The following is a 19,494-nucleotide window of genomic DNA, read 5'->3' as shown; positions in this document are numbered from 1 at the left end:
TTTATAAGTAATATACATACTATATAAAGCCATATATGATCCGGCTAAAGTTTATTTATTTATTTATTTATTTTTATTTCATACATAATCCAGCAGGACTGTATTGTGTGTGTATATATTTTTGTGTGTATATTACACACATATACATACAGTATAAAGCCATATATAATCCAGCTAAAGTATATTTAATTTATTTGTCTGTTTGTTTATTTATTTATGTCATACATAAACATAAATTGTGTGTATATATTTATTGTGTGTGTGTGTGTGTTTGTGTGTGTGTGTATATATATATATATATATATATCGTTTTGTCCGAGATGCAGAAAATATATATTTTTTTCCCTTTAACAATCATTCGCAATAAGCCTACTTTTGATATCATGTCGGCCAGTCCATAAGTATTATATAAAGCCATATATAATCCGGCTAAACGTTATTTGTTTGTTTGTTTGCTTATTTGTTTGTAAACAATCAATGCTTTGTTGATTAATTAATTAATTAATTAATTAATTTATTTATTTCATACATAAACCAACAGGACTTTATTGTGTGTATATATTTTGTGTGTGTGTGTGTGTACATATATATATATATATTAGGGATGCAACGGTACACGGTAAAATCCCGGACCGTTCGGTCAGCCCTGCACGGGACAATCTAACCTCGTGTCCCGCGGGACTTCGGTTCTGCCATAGAGTTCGAGGCGCTGATCCTTTAACCATATTTTCCGCACTATAAAAGGCGCACTTAAAAGCCTTTAATCTTCTCAAAAAACAACAGTGTGCCTTAAATTCCGGAGCGCCTTACTATATATGGATCAATTAGTTAACAACGCTCCGCGTTATTAAATTCGCCCGCGAACTCGCGCCCAGCTTATGCCCGCTTTGTCACACGGCCAGTTTAACCTCGTATAAATCAGGTTATGTGTGTGTCGCTCACGAGCGCTCACTCTCAAACACACGAACAGACCGGCGCTGCTCGCGCGTCATAGATGTTCATAAAGCGCTCCCCGTTCACACGGGTCATCTCATTCAAAACAGCCAACTGTTGTTAGTGAGCCGCCGCACATTGAATACTCATATGAGTCAGGCTGCGAATGTAAGTTACGTGCCCGCCCCAGCGCGCTCACGCTTACTAAATAAACGCCTCACCTCCGGCTCCGTAGCCTACTCTCTACATTCCCAGCACATAGTGGATGCATAACGCAAACCCAGTCAAATGTTTGACTGCAGTATATTTTTGCACAAGAATCTCTCAAAAGTGGATTAGTAACATTGCACTTTGTATCCTGAATGCAGTATTTTTTTTATTATATTATTTTTCTCTGCTCTTTTTATTCAAACCACAAGCTAATTTATGTTAAAGGTAAAAGTGCACTTTTTCTTTCACATTGATCACTTCATTTACCAGTTATCAAGGTTTAGAATTGGGATCCACTTGAATATTTTAAAGTGTGCTCGTTTACATTTTGTATATCATAAGTGGTAGTTGAAGAGGTTGTATTGCTTAGTGTTGTTCAGTACAGACTAGAGTGTTAATTTATTCCATACACATTGATGTTCTTCCTACTGTGACATTCTGTTTATGCTCATAAGAAAAATAAAACATATTTTTGGGATGAAATAGCAGTCTCTTTCTGCACAAAACATGTACCGAAACCGAACCGAGACCGTGGCCCAAAAACCGAGGTACGGACCGTACCGTGGGCTATCTGTACCGTTGCACCCCTAATATATATATATATATATACACACACACTATATATATATATATATATATATACACACACACACTATATATATATATATATATATATATATATATATATATATATATAAAAAATGCTGGGTTGTTTTAACCAAATATGGCCAAACGAAGCTGTTGGGTTAAGTTTATTAATTGCATTTTTTAATCCAACATTTGGGTTTGTCCATATTTGACCCAAATTTGGGTTAAAGCAACCCAGCATTTTATATATATATATAATTACATTCCAATTTAAAACTTCATTTTTCTGAAAGAGTAGAATAGTTGTGTCTGAGATGCAGAAAAGATATTTTCCCTTTAACAATGATTCGCAATAAGCCTAATTTTGATTTCATGTCGGCCAGTCCATAATCGGCACCAGATGCTGGAGAGCGTCTGTCGAGTGTGTTGGCGTCTCTATGGACTCTCAGCACATTTAAACTCTGTTCTCCTGAAACGACTGTCTCTATCACTTTCACCTCCGATGTTGAAACACACACTCTTGGCTGGTGTACTTGAGCGAGCAGTATCTCTATCCTCTTTTTCTTCCAAGTGATTGAGTCGCAGATGGTAAATGGTGACAGATCTGACAGGTACAAACCAGATCCCGAACCCCTGGCTGACAGAGAAACAGCCGAGGACCGAAATACAAGCGCGGCTGGTGTTCACTTCATACACGCGTCTCACCGACGCTTCATGAGTGGGTGTGATTCTTCCTGCGGTTTGTTATTAAGAAAGATGCCATTTTGTAGATTGTGCAACTGTGTTTTTTTTTTTTTTAAGTCACTGAGAGTTCCTATCGTTCCTGCCTTGTGGTTTAAGTGCTGTAAGTCAACCTTTACTTTGGTTTTGGATTAAAGATGCTCCTAAATCTTGTGCAAAAGCTCCTTGATAAGCAATTATTCTTGTTTGCGATGTTTTGTGGTCTATTTTCATTAGAAAACAGCCTATTTTGATCATTTCTGGAGATATAGAGCTGATTCATTGGCCGAATGGGCTGGTTGCATATGTTGTTTTCTTTACCAAAGACATATATGCAGTTATGAAAATACACTTTGCAAATGATTTTGCCCGGCGTCATTTAAATCCCCGGGCCCTGGAGCTGTGCTGAGGGCTATATCTACCTCCTCTCTCAGACTCCAGGCTCACAGCGAATGTGTTTTGACAGAGTTGGACTGGAAGTGCATCTCACAGTTGAGAGAAGTTTCTGATTACCGCTCGTATTACTGGGAATGTTTCAGGATTGACAGTGGGAGGACAGGATATGATACCATCAACACGATCACATAGAGATACACACACAAAAAATCACAGCTTCGGGTTCTTGTTTTGGTCTTTATATATATGAAGAAGGTTTTCTTTTTTTATTTTATTTCGGGATGCACCGATATGAAAATTTTGGCCGATACGATAATTCTTTATATTTGAAAGCCGATAACCGATATATCGGCCGATAAACTTACATTTTTTATCTAATTAATTTTATCTAACTAAAATTTTATCTAATTTTGAGAGCCTGATTACAAAAACAAAAGTCTCACAATTAAATCCATGTCCCAAGCGCACAATTATAATGATGTTCTCAGCCGATATGACAGATGTTGTCCCGAACCAGATTTTCATTTTTTGAAGAGATTTCAATCATATTTCAAGAAATTCAAATTATAAACAGTTCTCAACAAGTGTCTCAGCTGAAGGGAATAATACATTACTTATCGGCTTTAATACATCGGCAACATTTTCTTACCAGGCCGATAGCGATAACATTAAAAATGAACATATATCGGCCGATACCGATATGTTGGCCGATATATCGGGCTTTTTTTTCTGAACATAGGACAGCCAATAAAACACTCACCGCTTCATCCATTGTTTGTTTACGCTCGTTTCCGGAAGTCACTCGCTACTAGTTTTGCCTTCTCGATTTCATCACGCGCGTCATTCAGGAAGCAACGTGTCTTGTCCACGAGGAGTCAAAATCGCGTAATCTGACACAGTGACTATCGTAACAGACAAAAAAAAATCATGTAATCTGAACCAGGCATAAGACTACCTTGTAAACACCATGGTACATGAATAGTGTGATCATGCTGTACTAGAGATGGAAAGGTGTTTATTGTCAAGTAGAGAAGCAAAGATAATGAAAATTTCGATAATGAAAACGGGTGAAAATTAGCTCTTGAGCTAAAACCCGGTACAATGCATCTTCCCCTTTGAGTTTAATGTTTATTGTACACTGTCCCTGTTTCTCTAAATAAATAAATTAAATTAAATTAAATAATACCCTTGTTCTTAAACTCTGAATCAGTCTGTGTAATAAATGAGATTCATATTTGTCATCTAAACTGCAGGCTGGACTCGGCTTGTCATTGGCTTCAGTCCACAGGAGTGTCTTGGTAAACATCTCTCTAATGCTACGTTCACACCGGACGCGAATCGCGCGTCAAATTCGCGCCTGACGCTTCTAGTTTGACGGATGACCACTTTGTGTTAATTCGAGTGTCAAGAGCGAAACTGGCGCGCGTAAAAACAAAAGTTTGAAGCGAAATTTACGCGCGTCAGAATCGAAATCCGTTGGCGGCCATTGTTTTTATGTCGACCGAGCATTCATCAAGAGAGTTACCGCTCTGTATTTACTCTGGACAGCAGAACAGTGGCGTGGGGATCATCGTCGCCGTATATTTGTGTCCACCCGACCCTTTGGAGCCGAACCGTTTGGCGAGTTTCACCATTTTCTCGCTCCAGGAGCTGCGCTGGATGACTCCTGATTGGTTAACACGGCGCGAATTCACGCCAAAGTTTAGATTTTTCAACTCGGGCGGCAGACGCGAATTCGCGCCAAACGTGTGAATGCACAAATCGTACTAACTGAATCATTCGCGTGTAACGCGCCAGACACTCAATTCGCGCCATTCGCGCGAATGAGGCGTATTCGCGTCTTCCGCGCCGCCCTCCGCGCCTCATGCGCGCCACAGGAATTTTTCACGCGCGTAAAGCGTCTTTGCATTGACTTAACATTGAAATCATTCGCGCCTGACGCCCAATTCGCGTCCGGTGTGAACGTAGCATAATGGCTGTTTGCGTTCACCTCCCTCTCAGTGGCTTGTTGCAATGTCGTGCGGGTTAAGCTAACACAAACACGCTAGCTTTTTTCATGGCTCACCTCTTCGCCTCCCAGCTTCCGTTTAATGGGACATCACGATCTGTTTTCCAATGTTGAAAATACCTGGAAATGCAGTAAATAGAAAGACGATATCTGGGCTGTTGTGCAACACACTGAATAATAAATCAGACGAGTTTTGGATATGGGAATGCTTGCGTAATAGCTTTTGGCCAGTGATAACCTGTCCATCTTCCAGAACATTTTTCTGTTAGTGTGTAGTTGTTGTGTCCCAAGCGTCCGTGGCTTTTTTTCACCAGGAAAATGGTTGTTTTCTTGTAGGAAAGGTTCAATCAACATATTTGTGGTTCAGGCTGTTGAAACACACTCTCACTGAAATGCTAATGACAGACATTTAGCAGCAAATGTTCTTTCCAGTTTCCCCCCCCAACCATGATGAAACCAGTCTTTTTCAGAGAAGTCAATCTCCTCGATAGCTAAGCATGTGTTGTGTTTTCAGTGGATTGTCACAGTTTATGTGCGATCACAGTCTTGATGTAAAAAGAAGCTTATTTGTAGACCACATATATGTAAGTATTGCAGACAAATACGCTCTTGAAAGGGTCATGAAATAACCTTTAATTACTTCAATATCTTCATTGCTGTTATAGCCGTGGTCAACCTTAAAGGGATACTCCAATTTTTTTGGAAATAGGCTCATTTTACAACTCCCTCAGAGTTAAACAGTTGAGTTTTACCGTTTTCGAATCCATTCAGACGATTTTCTGATATTTAGAAGAATATCAGTAACCAGACCGTTTCTGGTCTCATTGACTACTAGGGTTGGGTATCGTTTGAATTTGAACGATTCTGATTCCGATTCCTTGTTTCGATTCCGGTTCCAAACGATTCTCGATTCCGATTCTTTTAAGAGGCAGGGTCAAAAAAGTTTAGCTAACCTTGCTAACCAACGGTCTTTCGGAAGGAAATAATCCTTTCTGAAGGAAATACTCCTTCTGTCACAAATACTCCTTTTGTCACAAATTTTGCATTTTGCCGAGATTTCGTTAACAATTTCGTTAACAATTGATAAACAATTTCATTATTTTTAGAAAAGTGAAGCCACACTTTGGACCGCCAACGTAAGCTACTCATGTTCGACTCGCGCGGTTATGCCAACACTTCCGGTAGACGCTTCTTCGTTGGTGTTGTTCAGCGGTTTCTTCCGCTCGGCGGACTGTGAATGTTGAAACTAGGAATCGAAATTTTAACTTTTGAACGATTCCGGGAAAAACGAAAAGTTAGTCCCGATTCCAATCGATACTCGATTCTCGATACCCAACCCTATTGACTACCATAGTATATATTTTTTCCTACTATGGAAGTCAATGAGACCAGAAACTGTCTGGTTACTGATATTCTTCTAAATATCAGAAAATCGTCTGAATGGTTTTAAAAACGGTAAAACTCAACTGTTTAACTCTGGGGGAGTTGTAAAATGAGACTATTTCCAAAAAAGTGGAGTATCCCTTTAACATAAATGCAAGAAAGATGAAACTGGCTACATGTACGACGGTGCTGTTGTTTTGTTCAAACGCAGCATGAGAGGTGTATTAACATATTTGTGTTTGTGTGTTGACTCTCAGATATACGCTTATATTTTTTAGCAAGTTAAACTGTCGTCTCTCCCCAATACATTTACATCTTATTAGCTCAAATTGAACTCCCGTCGCCCCGGAGAGCTTTAGAGAAAGAGGTGCAGCGATCCCATCATTAAAATGTAGCACTTTATCCACAGCTGGCCAAGCATGAATATCTGTGTGCCTCTTACCGGCCGGGAATATCAAAATCTCCACTGACTTGTGAGACCAACTGTCCAATTAAGACCGGAGTGAATATTCTGCGGTGAGAATTTCATTTTCGAGGTCCGTCGAGCCCTCGGTAATGTCTGAACTCTGAAAATAGGGTCTGATTAGTCAATAACTGCCAACGTCCAAAGTTCTGGTGTTGAAAGCAGTTCTTCGGAGACCATTAAAGCTGCAGTTGGGGGTTAAAAATGATCCAAAATACATATTTGAGAAAATACACAACCAGCCAGTGTTGCCGTTGCTCGATTCAAAGCGGTAAGCTTGTAATAATGTTTTTAATTCCAGTGGTTCTGGTGGATTTGCACGGGAGATTCGAGCATGTCTTTGCGTCATTATGTCACATCTGTACACACACACATCTGTACACATTATGAAGAGTCTCGGCTAGTATATGTTATATTGCTTGTGGGGATGTTGGAGGTGGAGATTTATAGCCTTTTCTCACAGCACTTGATATAATTAAACTTATCAATTTGATGGCGGATCCGAAAATAAATGCAATAAACATTAATTTAACAACATTATATGTAACATCAACATAAAAAAAAAAATCAAGAAAACTATTAGGAAACAGTTATTTCAACAAAAACACATAAAATGTAAAGTGGAATTGTGGGAATGTCAATTTACGTTTTTTCACTGTAAATTATACAATGGGTTGTTCTTTTTCAATTTCAAAAACTGTAAATTTAACGGTTTACAGTAAAATTACAAATCACAGTTATTTACTGTATATATACAAAAACTTTCTGTTAACCAATTAACAGTTTTGCACTGTAGCATTTTTACAGTGTTTTACCGTTAAATTCACGATTATTTTTTTTTTTTACAGTTCTGCTCCTGTTTTGCCTGCCTGAGTCTCTAGTTACTTTAACTAGTTGGCTGTTAACTTTGGACTAATGTCATTTTACAGTAAAATACCGTTAAATTTACAGGTTTTTTTAATTGAAAAAGAACAACTCATTGTATAATTTACAGTGAAAAAACGTAAATTGACATTCCCACAAATCCCTGTGTGGCACTTTACATTTTATGTATTTTTGTTGAAATAACTATGTTTCCTCATAGTTTTCTTGTTTTTTCTGTTAAGGTTTTATGTTACATTTAATGTTGTTAAATTAATGTTTATTGCATTTATTTTATTTCATACGTGTTACCATGATGGTGTTTAATGTTTGTGTGAATGACGCTGTGCAGCTTCTTGTGGCAGTATACGGCTTGTGATGCATTTTGATCGATCATGTGACTCTAATCACTGCTTTTCAGTGTATTATAACGGTACAAAACAGATATCAATACTTCAATAGGTTGGAAAATTAACATTATATCAGATAATGAAATATGGTTTATTACTGTAAATTTTAAGTTACGTCTCTAAAGCCAATAACGCTTTTACCGTATTTTTTGCTGGTAAAGTTCTGGCAACCACAGCTGCCGTTTTTTTACCGTAAAAATTACGGTTTCATTTTTTTTTTTTACCATGCAGACTATATTACAATAGACTTAATGTGAATTGTATCATAAAATATATATTTGTGAAATAGGCTACATGTATTTCAAGTTTTCTTTTGACTTTAATTAGGTTGGATGTGTTACACAGAGGATAAGTGACTGTTCGCAGTCAGTTTTGTTCATATTTACCAGTATTTGTGGAGCCCACTGTATTTGAAAAGAACATCTTGACTGTACTTTACGAGAATAAATTATGAATATCTTGCGTTTTAATCTTCACAGTGAGGACGAGATGCAGACACCTCTCAGCTGTCTTCATTTATATCTTCTTTATAAATGTTTATCGTCGGTGCAAGTCTGTTAACAGTCATAAGGATGTGCGCTCTCGCTGTGGTCTGAGTCTGTTTGCCGTCAGATGTCATATTGAAATACATCTTAGACGTTAGATTTCAGCAAACTATATTGCAATTATCCATGGAATTTGCAAACAAACAACGTTTCGCAGCGTATGAAGCCTTTGAAAGTATGCATGGCATTAGTAAACTGCAGAGAAAACAGCTGGTCATCATGGGAGAGAAGAGGAGCTTCTCTTCTCAGTTTGTTATATTGAACTTAAACTCCGTTTAGCAGTACCTGTGAGTGAATGTGTCTGTGCATTGACAGTATTTGATGATCCTTTCTGTAATTATTACATGATGAAGTCTAAATTGTCCTTGGCCGATGAAGACAGCTCCATCATTTTAAGAGACTAATTATTCCTGCCGGGATCCAGCAGCCTCCCACACACTCCTTTATATGCAGACTGACAATAAACAGCAAACCCACGTTCAGCACCCCATGTAATCCTCAGAGAATAGACGCCTGGAGATGCTGAGATCTTATGTCTGTCAGACACGACTCAAATCCCACAGACCTGCAGCTATTCAGAGAGAAGCCAACCATTGTGAAATGGACAGAGATGGTCAATATCACCAAACCTGATGTCTAGTTCAGCGATCTGCTAATAATATCTTATATATAATGTCTTTTTTTAGCAGATAAATAGTCCACCTTGGTGGCTGAACGCTCAGGCTTGACGCTCACTTTCCAAAATATTCCTGTTGTCCACATGATAGGTTTCCAAACTGAAATAATATTTATTACATAAAAGTGCGTTTATACAAAATCAAAAAATCTAAATCTCCAGTAAATAAAAGATTGAGAAGATATAAAGTGGATTGGACATGCAGGAGTCGGGCCGTGAGGGTGGATGACCCAGATGTTGCCTCATCATCGTGTGTGTACGCACACATACTGTATATGGGCTGTTTTGCAAGTTATCCATTTTTCAAAATAATTTCCTAGAGGTTTTGTGAGTTATATTGTAGTTCATTTTTATACACTAATTGAATAAATTAACAAACAGAAAATTGTTTGTTTTTACTTGTGTTTCTTCTCTTTTCCTTGCTTTGTTTTTATGCAGATACATTTGTGTGAATGATAAATGTACACTATTCTGTATTTTAATTTATTTAATTTAATTTATTTTGTATTGAGTTTAGTTTAGATTTATTATTTATTTATTGTATTTTTTATTTATTTTACTAAACAAATTATATATATATATATATATATATATATATATATATATATATATATGTGTTGAGTTGTTTTAATAACCCAATTTTGGGTAAAATATGGACAAACTTAAAATGTTAACCCAATTACTGGGTTTGTCAATATTTGATCCAAATTTGGGTTGAAATAAACCAGTATTTTTAGAGTGTATATAGCTATAGGTTAATATTTCTCTAAATATGTAAAAAAAAAAAAAATGAAATGAAATTTAAAAAATGTACGTTGTTACATTGTTTTCATGAAAATAATAAATTATATTTATTTATATATTTAATTAAAATAATAGAATACTGGATTTCAAAAGAAAACTTTTTTTGAAAAAAAAATTATTGATTTTGCTTTTAGAGTAAATAATAGTCATGGAAATGCTGTCACAATGCAAAGCTCAAAAACAATGAAAAGTCATGATTATTTCCATATATTTCGATGGTGAATTACAACCAGGATTTTTTTTTCTTTTTCTTTCTAATCTACCAATAAGGACAAGATTTTTTTTAAACAACCAATTATTAAGTGTAATCATGACTAGATTTTTTTTTTTTTTATTTAGCAGGAAGAGTAATCATCATGATTTTAATATCTGAACTGAACAGTGCTGGGTTCTGTTTCGATCTTCGCTAACTGGTAAATCTTCTTCTCTGTGGTCTTTTAGCGCCTCGGCACATTTCTTTCAGGGACTGTTGACACATCCGTCAGTCCTGGTTTACACGTGCAGTGTGGATCTGATGTGTGTGTCGGTCCAACACAAGCACGCTGGAACAGAATCTCTATGTCAGGATCCGTGCTTCTCATAAAGACTCTCTTGCGCCCCGGCGTTCATTACGGCTGCCGTCCGTCCTCTGGGCTGATCATGTTGCCGTTTGCTTAGAAATGCCACAGTGAAGCCTTATTTCATGTTCACTTTCTACAAACCCTGCATTTAGTCGGAGATCTCTGCAGTGTTTTTTCTCCTTTCTGACATGTCAAAAGACATCTATCTGCCATCAAGAGCACCAACTGTGTCATTTCGCAATGGCTTGTTTTCTCCGACACATTTTTGTAAACACTCGCACAACAGCAGCGTTGAGTTCTTTGCCGTCGGCTCTTGAATGGAGCAGCTGCGCTCCTTCGCTTCTGCGTTCAGTTAGGAAGCAATTACTTCAATTACACAGTTGCAGCTTTTTCGGCTGATGTTGGACTCATATTAGCTTTGTTGAGTGTGATACACTACCCTCTTTGTCCAAATCAACTTATTAAATGAGCTCAGACCCGGTTTGTGAATCTTTGTTACTTTCAAGTGGGTACTTTTTTAACTTTTATCTAAACAGATCATTTTCAGGATCCAGTCTGTTGAGGCTCATCTGGCGCAGGCTAAATTGTTATTTTTCCGTGATATGCGTGTTCATAATAAAGTGGAAAATGATGACAGTACTTGACATGCTTTATTGATGTAACATCTGATACTGAATCAAGGAAAAAACACTCGAGTGGTTCTTCTGTTGTTCTTTCTTTCCTGGATTCACTGAGTTCATGAGATTGTGGTTCATTGCATATTGAATGGAGACATAATTACAGAAATTGCAAAAACATGCACGCACAGTTTCATATGTAAATCAAATATATACTGTTTAACCCGGTAAATTCTGATATATGAAATCATACACTCTAAAAATGCTGGGTTGTTTTAACCCAACTTTGGGTCAAAAATGGACAAACCCAAACGTTGGGTTAAAAATGTCATTAAAAAATGTAACCCAATGGCTGGGTTTGTCCATATTTAACCCAACTGTTGGGTTTGTCCACATTTGACCCAACTTTGGGTTTAAACAACCCAGCATTTTTTAGAGCGGGTTGCTTTAACCCAACTTTGGGTCAAAAATGGACAAACCCAAACGTTGGGTTAAAAATGTCATTAAAAAATGTAACCCAATGGCTGGGTTTGTCCATATTTAACCCAACTGTTGGGTTTGTCCACATTTGACCCAACTTTGGGTTTAAACAACCCAGCATTTTTTAGAGCGGGTTGCTTTAACCCAACTTTGGGTCAAATATGGACAAACCCAAACGTTGGGTTAAAAATGTCATTAAAAATGTAACCCAATGGCTGGGTTTGTCCATATTTGACCCAAAGTTGGGTTAAAACAACCCAGATCAATAGTTTACCGTTTTTTTTTTTTTTTTTTACAGGATTATTTTTTACGGTGAACTGATGTTTCCCAGCAAACGAAAGCCACCTGACCCGTGGTGTCTGTGCTGTAGTACACTGAAGACCCGCCGAGAGCTTCACCCTGTGTACTTAACGCTTTCAGTCCGTGAAATCCCCTGATAGAGCCCTAGCACTCCATCTCTTATCCTTATTTTTATCTTTACCCTGAACGTTTTATTTTTGCCAGAAGGGGGGACAAATATTAACCTTGACTTCAGTTTCCGTCTTTAGTCTCTTTCCAGTCAGAGAAATCTCCTAGCTTGTAATATAATATATCCCTTGATAAATCATATCTTGATAATTCCAAATCTACTTTATCATGATGTGCCCAACACCTTCTTCAGGTATCAAACTGCAGATCTCGAGTAGTTTGGTCAATCTGAGCTTCTACAGCACCTGAAAGCTCACAGACTCCAGCCGAAACCTCGGCCCTGACCTCCAGCGAGCTCCTGATGGAAATCTAACCAAGCATCACGAGTCCTCCGAGTAAACAAACAAAAGTGCTCTTCAGAAGCCGAGGTCCAGAGCGAGCGGGTCACTCACACCGATGCAAAGAGCCGTGATTAAACTCCCTCCTCTCAGACCACACTTCAAGCCTCAGGACACACTCAGAGACGAAGCACTGATCAGAAGAGTCATATACATGTAGCTTTGTCCTTCTGCGTTTGAATTTGAATTAGTTTGGGGGAGCTAATGCACTAAAGTAATTAATACGAGTCGTAGAGCTCATATTCTCTGTAGCTTTAGGGGATGTTGGAGGAAGGAAAGGAGGAAGTCGTTATGGAATTGTGTTTTTTAATTACTGCACAGATACAGGAAGTGAAAGTTCAGCCTATTGATCGTAATATATGCCACGTCTTAATTTGATTCGCATTAAATGTGTGGTAAGACAGTACTGAACTACTACACTAACCACCGACTGATACCACAGTGTATTTTATTTTATTTTACTTTTATTTTATTATATTTTATTTTACTTTTATTTTAATTTTACTTTTATTTAACTTTTATTTTATTATATTTAATTTTGTTTTATTTTATTTTATTTCACAGTATTTTTATACAATATTTTATTCAAAAATATTTATTTTTATTTATTTTTTGTCTACACTATTGTTGGATTTTAATTCTTTAGTTTCTTTAAAACCAATCTTTGTTATATTTTCTTATATGCACTCTAAACAATGCTGGGTTTTCGAAACAATGTTGTTTTAACGCAAATTTGGGTCAAATATGGACAAACCCAAATGTTGGGTTAAAAAGTTTAACCCCCTGGGGACCAAGGTGTATTTGGGGTCCTTGAGATGTTCTGACATGTCCTGACATTTGTAGTTTTTCAGTTGCTTATATACATATTAATGGCACAGGAGAAATTACTTAGCACAAACAGGGCTACCATAATATGTGAGCAACATGTATGTAAAAGTTTGTATTTTTGAGAGAATATTATCAATGCATGGTTATTGAACAAACTATAAATGAACGCAACTTAAGCTTTCACTTTCAACTGTAAATTTTTTTAATTACATATTTAACTCAACATTTGGGTTTGTCCATATTTTACCCAAATTTGGGTTGAAACAACCCAGGATTGTTTAGAGTGTATTTACATTAATTTTCTACAGTGCGGAAGCTTTTTTATACAGTAAAAATACTCACAAATTTTATTAAAAACTCTTTTTTTTTTATTTAGTTTTGTTTTATTTTGTCATTTTAATTAAAACAGCAATGAAAAAAGAAATGTTTATTACAGTAATTTTTATAACAGTCCTAAAAATAGTCAGTTTTCTTTGATTTTCTGATATGACACGAACAGTTCTTCATGAGATTACAGATTCATGCTGATGTGAAAAATCCACTAAATGAGAGCGTTACACGTCGTCCATCACATTACAGGATCAAGTTTCCCCTGAAGCCGCGTTTAGATTTCCAGCTTGCGTTTTCACGTCCTTCAAAACACCATGTTTCTATCCAGCGAGTCCCTGACGTTGGATTGTTACATTATGCCAATAAAGCCCTCCAAGTTTTAATTTCTTCAGCCGTTGTGTGCCACTGGATCGGTTTCTGTGCCCCGTAGTCACTCGTTCGCCATGAGCTTTCCCACAATGCACCTCTAATTGTCAATCAAGTCTTAAATCCCTCATTTGTGCACGTCTCGCTCTCTTTTGTTCATGAATGAAACACGGTTTCCATCATGCCCTGCTTCCAGGGGCATTTATGAGGGGTAGAAACCAATGAAAAGATCAAATACTTTTTCTCTCGCCGCTTGCACAGATCAATGCCATCTTCCAGTTCGCTCTAATAGGTTCCATGTGAGTGCAAATTAATATCACGGAGGTTTAATGACACGTTTTGTGTGACTGGCGAATCATCTGTCTTCAGCATCGATCTGAGCGCTGGTCCACTCAAGAGTAATTCGCTCAACGGTGATGATGTACCAGAGTTTCTCGTCCTCCTGCCATCACCTGAGTAAAGTCACCCTTCCTTCTACTGAAATAGAGTGTGATAATGAAAACTATGCCCTTTTTATGAAGCAAAAAGGAAGGCAGATAATGAATAAGCAAGTAAAATTTGGTCACGTCTTTTTCTCCAAGTGCATAAAATGAACTTTGCAATGTGATATCTGTTCTCACTCAACTGGCTCCATAATTAACAATTCAGCAAGAGCTTCTATATATGGCACTCATTAATAAATTATCATACGCTGTGGAAAGGAATACTTCAGGCTAGGTTTGATTTTATTTCTTCACTGCGCCCCGGTGCAGTATATGTAATATTATCACATTGATATGAAGGTACAGCGAGCCATTATGAATGTACGGCATGGGATCAGGAGCATCTGGCCTTCTGAAACGAGGAGTCAAAGTGACTTTTAGTAAATTATTTTTCCATATGTTGGATTATTACTCTCGAAAAAATGCTGGATTGTTTCAACCCAAATTTGGGTCAAATATGGACAAACCCAAATGTGGGGTTAAAAATGTCATTTAAAATGTTAACCCAACTTCAACTTTCACTTTCAACAGTACATTTTTTTTATTACATTTTTAACCCAACATTTGGGTTTGTCCATATTTTACCCAAAACCCAGCATTTTTTTTTAGATTATACACAGCTTCTGGGTTAATGAAACGTGCAACCAATACTCTAATATTTTCTCTGTTTACAAAAACATCCCATTTTGTTTGTTTTAAAAAATTTTTTTTAACACACACCAATAATAAGCTGCAAAAAAAATCAAGCTTTATTTTTTACATTTTTTGACAATTTTTTAAATTTTCGAACATTTCGTTGTTTTATAAATGTTTAACCTCCACTCAAATAAATAACTCTTTGAATGAACATAAAAAAAAAAAAAAATCAGGGAAAGGATTTCCACATGATTAACTTGCTTTATTTCAGCATTATGCAATTATGTTATTCCAATTTATTGTACTTGCGTTGGGTCAACCTAATTAATTAATTTACTATGTTTGGGCACACCCTAATTTAGTAGTGTCAGTGAATTTAAAAAGGCTCCAAAGCAAAATAATTGATTTTAATGTCACACTAATCAATTACTAGACTTTACTAGACATCTATTAGCTACTAATAGCACTTTATAGCATCTTAAATGATAAGATTTAATTGATTCACCCACCAAAGCACATGCTGTGATTGTTGCCGAATCAGTCTTTAGTCTTCTTTCTTTAACACATAACACATAAAATAACACTTCATTTTAACATGTATTCTCTCTTAATTCAACCACATGCAAAGCATGCTGGGAACTAACACGCAGCGCCCAGTTTTAGTTAATGCAACACAAATGGCTTAAGTAAACTTAAATGTTACAAATATTTAAGCAGATTGAACACAATAAAATTAAGTTTGGACAAAATGTATAGCATTTGTGTTGCTTAAGCTCATTTTAATTAAGCAATTTGAACAAGCCGCAAAAAATCTTTTTTGTTCTTGTTGTTTTAATACATTTCTTCAAAAAAAAAACATGTTAGTATAGGCCTAGTTAAAAAAAACACATTTATATAAATAATTAAATTAAAATATAAATTAAATATAAATTAATAAATTAAGTAGGCCTATATATTTAATTTATTCAAAGAAAATAATTAAAAGTCTGATTTACATATTCCTGAAATCATTTAATATTAAAACATTTAAATAATATAAAATGAAAGGCTTCTATTTTCAGCATTCATTCGTAAGTCATGAAGGTGATAAAACATGCATGTTTAATTAGAGCTGAAGTGTCACTAAAACTAGCTCACTCACTGATTAATTTTTATTTTATTATTATTATTTTAGACATTCTTAGTGATTTGTTTACTTTTTAATGCGTGTTTCCATCTCCACCAGTCTGACCCATAGATGGACATTATTACTTCTACAACGCAATCGGCCAATCACAGCACTGCCTGCTTTCACTCACCACCTCTGTAAGGACAATTCATGTCAAGGTTGAACTTATTTCGCAACATTTTCTGCACCTACCAGATTACATTCATCAGGAATCAGATGTATTGCCGTACCATCATCCATAAAATAATGCGCTACACCTCAAATCTGATGTCCGAGTGAACAATATTCGGACCTGCGCCGGGCTTATCTGTTTCACTGCAGGCTTAACATTCGGATCCTGTTATCATAGAAGTACATTCAGCATCTCTCTGATCATTTTAATGGTCTTTTTAACATAATTGCTCTGTGCTGCAAAAATAAATAAATGCATGAACACTGTATCCAGGGATCGGTCGCTTAGTGAAGTGAATTGCTTTTTAGTTGCTTTTGGAAAAATTAGAGCTAATGCAAAACTGCGATGCTCAGATACTGAATGCATCTTCAGAGATCTTTATTTAGTATTTGTTTGTCCTGTTTTCACCTCAGTTTTACTGTGAAAATCTTTTCAAAACAGCCTTAACGTATGTGTTTTCTCAGCCAAATAGTACATTTCTATGTTTTTATCTGCTTAAAAAGTTTTACAGTGGATTGCAATGAGATTGCATTATATCTACAAAAGGCAGCGAAAGCTTGTTTACCTTTTTCTGAAGCCAGCATAGCCTTCAGGTGACATTTTAATGTCTTAATGAAACGTTCAATCTTATTTTTCCACTGTTGGCACTTCTTTTTGTTATTTGTAGTGTGTTGTGTGATGGATGATTGAGCCGTCTTTATTTAAGATGAAATCAGTTGGTTTGTTTATTTAATATCAGGCCTTCATACCATTTTTCTCCATCTACCAATCAGTACAGCGATGATTGTCATAATACCATGGCACTTGCTTCGTACTGTATGTCATTTACTATGTTATTACCATTATATTTTGGTGTATAAGTGTACATTTGCCATCTGGTACCATCTCTGAGTGCTACTTTTCCCAAGTGGCCCAGTTAAACATGGTTATACCACAGTAAAATGTCCATAAACACACTTTTGTTAAATGCAGTACGTTATGTTTAAAAAAGTATCATAGTAGATTTTGGCAGGTAGCCTACAGCATGTTTACCAATTTATATTTTGTATAATTGGAGCCATGGTGCTATGACACACAAAAAAAACAACAACATAGTTTTACCATAGTTTCATGCCAAAATAAATAATGTGCTACTTTTTGTTAGCTCTCAGCATGCGAGACTATGTGGAGAAACACAGCTGAAAACGTCGCCTGACACACACAAAAACACAAATTACACAATTTCAAACAAGCAGCTGAGACAAATCAAGAGTTTAATTACTGCACACAAGCAGTTTCTCAGGCATCTTCCCATTTTCCAGAGTGATTTTGAGGGAAATGTACACATTACTGCCCTGTCAGTGTTACTTATTCTAACAAACTGTCTTTCGCAGCGAGAAACACATAATGACTCTCCGTTTGTTTAGCTGCGAGGGACATTATAGAGAAACGATACGTCTCAAGACTTCAAAATATGAGCGCAAGGGGAAAACCTCAAGGGTAAAATCAATTCCCTGACACTAATTGAATCAATACATTACATGTTTTTATGCCCGTGTGACAGTCAGATATACAACTCGGTGAAGTTAAATGTGTATTGAGCCGAGACGCTTTCTAAGGTGCCGTTGAGCCTCATGTTTAGCGTGAGTCCATCTGTTGGACACTTCATCTGGTTTACTGGCATGTTTGTGAATATTAATTACATTAGTTTGAGGATAATAAATGATAATTGTCGTCTTTTTAGGTCAAACTTTGAGGATATAGCTTTTTAATTTGCATAATCTGCTTTATTTAAGAGTGCATACTCTCTTTGAAAAATACTGGGTTGTTTCAACCCAAATTTGGGTCAAATATGGACAAACCCAAATGTTGGGTTAAAAAATACAATAAAAAATTTACAGTTGAAATGTAATTTTTAACCCAAAATTTGGGTTCGAACAACCCAGCATTATTTAGAGTGTAACAAACATTATTTAAAGTCAACATGACATCAAAATGACTTTCCTGGATGGTTTACTGGGATGTTTGTGCATATTAATTACATTAGTTTGAGGATAAATCATAATAATTGTGATCTTTTTAGCTCAGACTTTGAAGATATAGCTTTTTAATTTGCATAATCTGCTTGATTGCATACACTCTGGGTTGCAAAATGCTGGGTTGTTTCACTTTCAACCCAAATTTGGGTCAAATATGGACAAACCCAAATGTTGGGTTAAAAAAATGCAATAAAAAAAATTACAGTTGAAAGTGAAAGTTGAAGTTGGGTTAAAATTGAAATTAAATTTTTAACCCAAAATTTGGGTTTGTCCATATTTGACCCAAATTTGGGTTCGAACAACCCAGCATTATTTAGAGTGTAACAAACATTATTTAAAGTCAACATGACATCAAAATTACTTTCCTAGATCAATTATTGTGAATAATTATCCATATTATACCAAATTAAAAATATATTTTAGTGCATATTGTTTCCAATTGACTAAATATGGTCGGTACACTCTAAAAAATGCTGGGTTGTTCAAACCCAAAGTTGGGTCATATATGGACAACCCCAACTATTGGGTTAAATTTTAAATATAAGACTTAACCGAACGGTTGGGTTTGTCCATATTTAACCCAACGGTTGGGTTTGTCCATATTTGACCCAACTTTAGGTTTAAACAACCCAGCATTTTTTAGAGTTGCTTGTTTTAACCCAACTTTGGGTCAAATACGGACAAACCCAAATGTTGTGTTAAAAATGTAATTAAAAAAATTAACCCAATGGCTGGGTTTGTCCATATTTGACCCAAATTTGGGTTCGAACAACCCAGCATTATTTAGAGTGTAACAAACATTATTTAAAGTCAACATGACATCAAAATGACTTTCCTAGATCAATTATTGTGAATAATTATCCATATTATACGAAATTAAAATATATATATATATATATTTTAGTGCATATTGTTTCCAATTGACTAAACATGGTCAGTGCACTCTAAAAAATGCTGGGTTGTTTAAACCCAAAGTTGGGTCAAATATGGACAACCCCAACTATTGGGTTAAAATTTAAATATAAGACTTAACC

The 19,494-nt window shown here is 36.1% G+C and overlaps 1 protein-coding gene across 3 annotated transcripts in view; it reads left to right on the top strand.

The window, feature by feature from the left end:
• gpc6a (glypican 6a) overlaps positions 1–19,494 on the top strand; it is a 421,465-nt gene that overhangs the window by 348,532 nt on the left and 53,439 nt on the right. The gene's annotated exons all lie outside the window — the stretch shown is intronic.

This window comes from Pimephales promelas, chromosome 6, assembly GCF_988280905.1.
Source record: "Pimephales promelas chromosome 6, fPimPro1.hap1.1, whole genome shotgun sequence".
Lineage (NCBI taxonomy): Eukaryota > Metazoa > Chordata > Actinopteri > Cypriniformes > Leuciscidae > Pimephales > Pimephales promelas.
This window is presented reverse-complemented; position numbering and strand designations above follow the sequence as displayed.